Genomic DNA, 8,435 nt, shown 5'->3' with positions numbered 1-8,435 from the left:
CAGAGTGATCAAGTAGAATTTAATTCTCCGCGCAGTCATGATATAGAATTAAATTCGACACGTTGTCCGTTCAATTCACTCTAAGTGTACTAGTGTCACATTTAACTATTTCTAAGATAAGGAAGGACAAATCACAAACCCGAATAGTGATTGGTCAACAATACAACCTTTTCAGTAAAAGGTATCAACCCTTATACATAGATTGTAAAAAAATTATTTATGATCAAAATATAAGTTGTGTCACACTGTACTTCTCAACGCAAGTAGTCAATTCATTTTATCACAAGTGATTACAAGCACTTTAGTTTCGCATGCTCAATAATAAATAAATGCAATAAATAAAGTAAACATAATTTTATTCAATATAAGAATATTCTTATTTTTTATATCAGCAAAACTATACTATATGAGCACACAGCCCAACATTGGGTTCCTTCAAGGTGTTGAAGAGTTGAAGTGGCAACAGGGATGTCACAGATGTGTTGAAAGATTCCGACATTAGCGCTAAAACGGTGTTTTTGAAGCGGGATTTTGCAGTAGTCAATTTTGGTGGAGAATTTGGGGTTCCGTGGCAACAAAGGAAATCTACCTATGATGAACAAAATTGGAATTGAACATGTGGTTAAAGATGATAGCTTGAATTAATTCAAGGCAAGAATTGGGGTTTAAGGAAAGAATTGAATGATTTGAGATCATATATAGGCATATAGCTGCTGGAAAAAATGAGAATTTTCCCTCCAAATGAGGGAGAAAAAAAATCTTGATACAAGGAGGAGGACCGAAGAGCCATTGCAGAAGCTTGCTTAAATGGGTTGCTCACTTAAATTTTAATGATATCTTTGTTTTCCTGCATCTATGTTCATCTTAAGAAAATTATTGGTTTTCTAAGGTCTATAGTACGAAATTGAATTAATCTAGTTGTGAATTAATCTAGTTGTACAACTAGTTTGAAAACTAGTGAGTAGTCAAGATATGTGTCGTTGATTTCAAAAATGGTTTTTAGAAGGATTAATAGCAGAAAACTGCCTATAAACTTGTTCGTCCGCGATATACTTCCTTGCCTAATGAAAATTGAAGAGAATGTCTATGTTTGAAACCTTTTCTTCGAAATACCCTATCGTTAAGATCTGTTGGTTTAATCGTTAAAAATAGTAATTAAAAAAAAAAGACAAAATAAAAAAGAAATAATTGGAGTTACAATACCAAATTTTTTTATTTTTTTACAAATTATATCCAAATTTGCCCATCAAGGCAATTTTTCCTCTACGCCCTAAATAGGAATAATTGCTCATTAACATCTCGAAAATATTCCGCCGTAGTTAGGCAGTCAAAACAACTCTCATCCCCAATGACCAATCTCCCAAAAGCATTTTTTTTACCGATACACAAAGTAAATATTTTGTTGCAAATGGATTGTTTGGTTCATTGAGGAGTATAGCTCATATCCAAACAGATTGTGGAATGGGGCAACGCCCGTGAAGCTTTGGCGGGAAGGTGCCAAACACTATCCCAAGTCTATAAAACTTTATTTTCCTTCTTACCATACCCAACCCCACTTTATCTTCTTCCCATTTAACCATACATACTTTATCACACTTTATCTTATTCCCCACCTTCATCACCAGCTCCATCTGCAATGAAGAGAGCTAAAAACTATCCCACAAAGGAAAAACCCCAAATACTGAACAAGATTTTCAAAATTGTCAAGACATCATTTTCGAAGGCCCTAGGAAGTTTAAATCACTCAATTGATTTTCCAGATTTCTTTTCCAACTGAGAAGCCCAATTTACATTCAACTTGAGATATCTAGAATGGTTTTGAGATCTTATAACTGCAGCTTGCTCTGTCGCTTCCTCAACTAAAATTTTCCCTTGATCGCCTATTGCTGAAGAATCACCTTACCTTCAACATCACTACCTTACTTCTTCCTTCTCTTTAACAGTTCATCCTTCTTACTCATATTAGGTGTTTAGGCTGTGATGCCAAAGTCCAGTCCAATACAATTCTGGGGCAATGATGAAACTAGGCCTGTCCTACAGATACTACTTACCATTGCTCAATAATGCAAGTGAAGAAGTCCATATCCTGAGCCAAATATATTGTGATACATATGCTACTCTGGACCATTGATTACTCACTGATATCAATGGTTTCTATCGATGCTTGTAAAAGGTACTTTTGTGGTTGCGCTAGGTACGTGATTCATTCTACTCTTGTGTAGAACTCTCTTGATTCACTCCGTGTCTTTTGGTCTCCTCCGTGTTCATTCTAATTCTCTCTTGAACTTCTGGTTTTGGAAAATATAGAGTAAACATAGAGTTTAAATGATTCTTAATGTGAATGAAAGTGTTGATATCTGTGTGGTGTTATTTTTGGTCCATTGAAGTAGTTGTGATTCATACATTGAGGCTTAAGGTTTCAAGTTTTACATTTGTACAGAAGGGTACAACGTTCTGAGCCTTTAATCATCAAGATCTTTAATATTGATGTTCAATCCTTGGTTGTAAATCTGTAGAGGAAACCATTTTCTATATTACAATCGTTTTTTTTATTTCTTGTTCTAATAGTGGCATCAGAGCCATTTGTGGCTACTGGTGTTCCTTGTTTGTGGTCTGATTATGGAAAATTAATTTTCACAATTAGATATGTTCAGATCGCATTTTTGATTTTTTGTTTGGAATCTTGGATCTGTTTGATAATAGATCCATAATCCTAGTTGGAATTCTATATTTGAAATCGGAGTAATATTATTTTCTTTGGTGATTTACAAGCCTGGATCTTGAAAGATAATTTCATATCTAAGGTGTTCTTGGACCGATCTGCTATGTCTCGAAGGTTCTTGGGACTAGTGGTCAAAATAAAGCACCATAACTCTAGCTTTATGACCTACTATTCTTCATAAGAATTATACTATCTAGAAATTGTTTTTATTTGAATTCTGTGTGAATATTACTGTTAGATTGATAACTACTGCATTAGAGTACCATATGTGTAGTGATATATATATGTTTGCATCGGTTATCTAGGCCATTGAACATTCATTTATCATAGTTCCCTGGTTTCACTCCTTATCCTGCTATCTTTCAAATTGGGCATTAACCTAGAGACTTGGTCTTCATGGAATCCTTGTGAATTTGAACATTTAGGACTTGATGTGCATCATATTACTTATTTGTTTGTCATTAATTGTAGCTCTTTGTGTTCATTTATTGTTGTTGAAATAAACTGACACTGTGTGTATTGGTGTGATCCTTTTGTGCTATCAAACCTGTTTTCTTTAGGGCATACAATTCTTATTCTATTGAACACTAAACTTTAAAATCGTTTTTCATGTGTTGACAGCTTCTACATTTGAACTTGGAATTTTTAATGGGAAAGAGGACTTTCCCATTTGGCAATAAAAAATGAAAGGAGTCTTTGTTCAACAAAAAAATTCAAAAACAATAAAAAAATAATTTTTTGCTACAATGACCCCTGATCAAATTGCTGAAGCTGATGAACGTACTTATACTTCTATCATTTTATCTTGTTAAGTCTTTGCCTATTTCAATTTTAAGATAGAAACCACTAGAGATTTAGAAGACAATCTTGATACCTTTAACAAACTATTACAAGAAATCAATAATGCTAGTGAGAAGGTCTATGAAGAATACCAAGCTGTTATTCTTCTTAATGCTATACCTAAGACATATAATGAAATTAAAAGTGCCATAAAAAATGACAGAGATATCCTAACTCATGATGTGGTTATAAATTCTTTAAGGTGCAAAGGATTGAAACTTAAAAATCTAAGAAACATACTAAGGATTCTAAAAGTCTGTTTGTTAGAAGAAGATTCGTCAATAGGCAAAGTAATAGTCAGTATAATCAGGGTTACCAAGGAAATAATAATTCTAGAAGAAAGAGTAAAGGAAAACATAGGTTAAAGTCTAGGATTGGGAATAAGAGATGTCATGAATGTGGTAGAATTGGACATTATATAAAGGATTGTGTAAAGAAAAAGGGAAAAATGAGAGAAAAGAGTGTATCCCTAGAAGATAGAGTTGTTGATGTCTATGTTGTCACTAAGTCCACTCTTGATCTGAATACTGTAGATTTTTCAAAGAACATTGATTAGAATTAAGAATGGATTATGGATTTTGGTTGCACTTAGCACATGACCTCTAGAAAATTTTGGATAAAGAACTATAAAGATATAAATGGTGGTGAAGTTGAGATGGACAATAATGTTGCCCGCAAAGTTGCAAAAATTGACAAGTGTAAATTTGAAGTTCGAAAATGGATATATCTTTACTTTAGAAAGAGTAAGATATGTCCCTGATTTAAACAAAAAAACTGATTTCAATGGGTGATCTAGATGACATAGGCCGATATAGGCCTACAAGCTAAGCTTGGAAATGGCTTGTTAAAGGTGATCAAAGAGTTTCTTGTCATTTTCATAGGTACCAAGAAAAATGGTATATATGTCACTAGAACTGAAGTAATTTCAACTCACACTATTGAATCCTCAAGTGCTGAAAGTGATGCTACCTTAAAGTAGCACAACAAGTTAGCATATGATAGTAAAAAGGGCCTACATATCTCAAGTAAGAAGAGTGTGTTTGGAAAAGATGTTAACTCTAAAATTCTCTTCTATGAGCACTGCACTTAGGAAAATAGTATAGACTCCACTTCAATACAGGAAATGTAACTATAGGTGTGTTAGAATATATACACTATGATTTGTGGGGTCCCTCATCTACTGATTACTCAATGAGGAAATAAATATTTTCTATCCTTGATTAATGATTTCTCAAGGAAAGTTTGAACATTTCTTTTAAAACAAAAATATGATACTTTTGAAAGATTTAGAGATTGGAAAATTCTTATTGAAAATCAAACTAGTAAAAAGATAAAAATCTTGAGAACTGACAATGATCCGAAATTTTGCAATGTTGATTTTGATCATCTTTGCAAAATTGATGGAATTCTTAGGCATAAAATTGTGCCTTATACCCCTCAGCAGAATGGAGTTACCAAGAAGATGAAGAAGACCATTTTTGACAAGGTTAGATGTATGATGGTTAATTCTTGAGTTCCCAAAGTGCTGTGAGGGAAAGCTGTTATGACAGCAATATATTTAATTAATAGAAAACATGCTAGATTCCTTAATGGCAAGTCTCCTAAAAAGGTCTGGACTGGAAGATTACTAGACTATACCCACCTTAAGACTTTTGGCTTTCCTGCCTACTCTCATCAGAGTATTGGCAAGCTAGAAACAAGATCCCTGAAATGTGTTTTCATGGGATATCCTGAAGGTGTGAAAGGATACAGACTATAGACTAGAAGCATTAAAGGTTTTAAAATGATTACTAGTAGAAATGTGACCTTTAATGAAAATGATATGCCTTGTATAAGCAAAAAGCATCAAGATAATGTTCCTATAAGTGACATAGAAGATGTGTCCAGGCTACAGATTGACCCTTGGTCTCCACCTAACCCCGTGGGTCTGGTGCAGTTTCAAGGGAAAGCTGAGAATGTTTCTAATTTTCATGAGGATAATGAAGGGACTATCCAAGAAGAAGGTGGGGGATATAATAATTTATTAGAAGATTATCAGTTAACCAGGGATGGAGTTATGAGAGAAATAAGATAGCCTACTAGGATGAGAGATTATCTGTCCTTGGCTGTTTTATTTTACTAAAATGGCCTTTAGAGAACCTAAATCTTATGAAAAGGCTATTAGCTTTCAGTTATGTAGAAATTAGCAACTTGCTATGGAAGAAGTAATGGATTCCCTGTTAAAGAATAATACCTAGATGGTCCCTAGACCTCAAAATAAATCCTTAGTGGACTGTAAGTGGATCTATAATATAAAAGAAGGTAATTCTGTAAAGTAGTCTGCTAGGTTTAAAGCCAAACTTGTGGTAAAAGGGTTTACTCAAAAACTTGATATTGATTACAATAAATTTTTCTCACTTGTTATTAAATATACTACCATAAGAGTCATGCTACTCTACTTACTCAATATGATTTTGAACTTGAACAAAAGAATGTAAAAAGTGCCTTTTTGCACGATGATTTGGAAGAAACCATCTTTATGAATTAACCACATGGTTTTATTAATGTTATGAAACTTAAGCATGTTTGTTTATTAAAGAGATCTTTGTATGGGCTTAAACAATCACTTAGACAATCGTACAAAAGATTTAAATACCTTGTGCCATCTCTTAATTTATAAGAAATTCTTTTGATCATTGTCTTTACCTTAAAAGGGATAAAACTAGATATGTGATTGTTATTTGCTCCTTTATGTTGATGACATGTTGTTGATTGGCAAGAATATAAGTCGCATTAATGACATTAAAATGTCTTTAAGTTTTGAATCTGAAATAAAAGACTTGGGTTATGCTAGAAGAATTTTAGGAATGGATATTAAAAGAAATAGGTCAAAAAAAAGTTTATTCCTATCTCAATCTTCTTATGCAAATAAAGTGTTATCTAAACTTTCTATGAATGAATCAAGGTCCGTTTCCTGGCCAATTGCCAGTCATTTTAAACTTAGCAAAGATCAATGCTCTGTTGATGAATCTGATATTAAATACATGTAAAAGGTGCCTTAAGCCAATGGTGTAGGATCCATAATGTATACAATGATATGCATTAGACCAACCCCTGTTTGTTTTCAATTCTTTTTCCATTAAAATGAAAAATATGATCATTATCTATCACATCAAGTCACTAAATTTGAATTTCTATCTCTTATGTAAGATCCATAACGGCTATATTTTCATTCTCATTCTTATAAAAATAGGAAAAAATGGGGCCCAGATGTTGCCCATGTAATTAGTATTTTGGACTGCGATAAAGTGGTTATTAAGATACTTAAATGGTTCTTATTACTTGTGATTATGCTTTAGTTTTTGCAAAGATGGTGTTATTCTGAAAGGTTTTGTAGATTTTGATTATTCTGGGGACAGAAACAATAGAAAATCAACCGCTTCTTATATGTTTACTTTATGTGGCACTTGTATAAGTTGTAAATCCCAACAACCTATTGTTGCCCTATCTACCACAAAAGCTGAATATGTGGCTGTCACTAAGGCTATAAAAGAGTCTTATGGCTCAAAGGTTTGTTGTGTGAATTAAATGAACTCTCTAATCCAATACTTGCTTGTTTTGATAGTCAAAGTGCAACACATTTATGTAAAAATCCTATTTTTCATGAAAGGACAAAACATATAGATGTTAGGATGCCCTTTATTAGAGATATAATTCAAAAGGAATCTATATTACTAGAAAAACCTTTAACTCAATTCAATCCTGCTAACATGGAACTAAGGTAATTCCTCTGAACAAGTTTAGATCATGCCTACAAATGCTGAATATTAATAATGGGTTGTATTTGTGATATTGTAGGTGACTTGTTAGATTTTTGGTGCTGATGATCATAGGAACTTAAATGAATAAGCTGGTCCTGCTCAGATGTATAGAACATTGGCATCAAGGTGGAGATTGTTTGGGTTGTGATGCTAAAATCCAGTCCAATACAATTCTGGGCAATGATGATACTCGTCCTGTCCTACAGTTACTACTTACCATTGCCCGATAACGCAAGTGAAGAAGCCCATATCCCGAGCCCAATATATTGTGATACGTTTGCTACTCTGGACTATTGATCACTCACTGATATCAATGGTAGCTATCAAGGCATATAAAAGGGACATTTGTGGTTGCCCTAGGCACTTGATTCATTTGAGTCATGTGTAGAACTCTTTGGATTCTCTCTATGTCTTCTGGTTTCCTTCGTGTTCACTGTACTTCTCTCTTGAACTTTTGGTTTGGGAAAATTTGTTGTAATCATAGAGTCTAAGTGAGTCTTAGTGTGAAGGAAAGTGTTGATATCTGGTAGCTGCGATTCATACATTGATCTTATCGATAAGAGAGGCCCTCATCAACATTTGATGCTAATGTTATATCCTTTAGTTCTTCTAGAAATCCCTACATTTCAGTAGTTGCTTTCATTTTAATCTCTGCACTATCAAAAAGTTCAATGGTTTCGACAGAATCCCATTTTGATAGATCTTCTTTCGTGGCCAATATAAAAGATTAATGAAGTTTTGCCATTTCAAGCTGTTGCTATCCCAGTGTCAACAAACCTTCATGAAAACCTAGTTTGATCAAGAATGCCTCTTCATATTTCTCTCTGGAAAGAGAATATTTTTCTCATACCCTATGTCCAGTTTGAAGCTGTGTAGCTATCAATTCCTTTGAAGCTGAATGAATCTATTTCCTTGTTGCACATATAAACATTTCCCCAATTGAAAAAAGCCAGAACAGCCACCTCCTAGAACTTCAGAAAAGCCTTGTTGAAAAGGCTTTGGACAACTTCACATGTAACTATTTCCTTGAGGGCTTCAGAACATAATTCCATACCAAGCTCATGTATGAGCAT

At 33.6% G+C, this 8,435-nt stretch overlaps 1 pseudogene; it reads right to left on the bottom strand.

The window, feature by feature from the left end:
- Positions 1–1,602: 1,602 nt before the first annotated feature.
- On the bottom strand, positions 1,603–8,435 carry LOC111400431 (annotated as a pseudogene).

This window comes from Olea europaea, chromosome 10 (genome assembly GCF_002742605.1).
Source record: "Olea europaea var. sylvestris chromosome 10, O_europaea_v1, whole genome shotgun sequence".
NCBI lineage: Eukaryota > Viridiplantae > Streptophyta > Magnoliopsida > Lamiales > Oleaceae > Olea > Olea europaea.
Note: the sequence above shows the minus strand (reverse complement) of the source record. Positions and strands in the feature narration are given on the sequence as shown.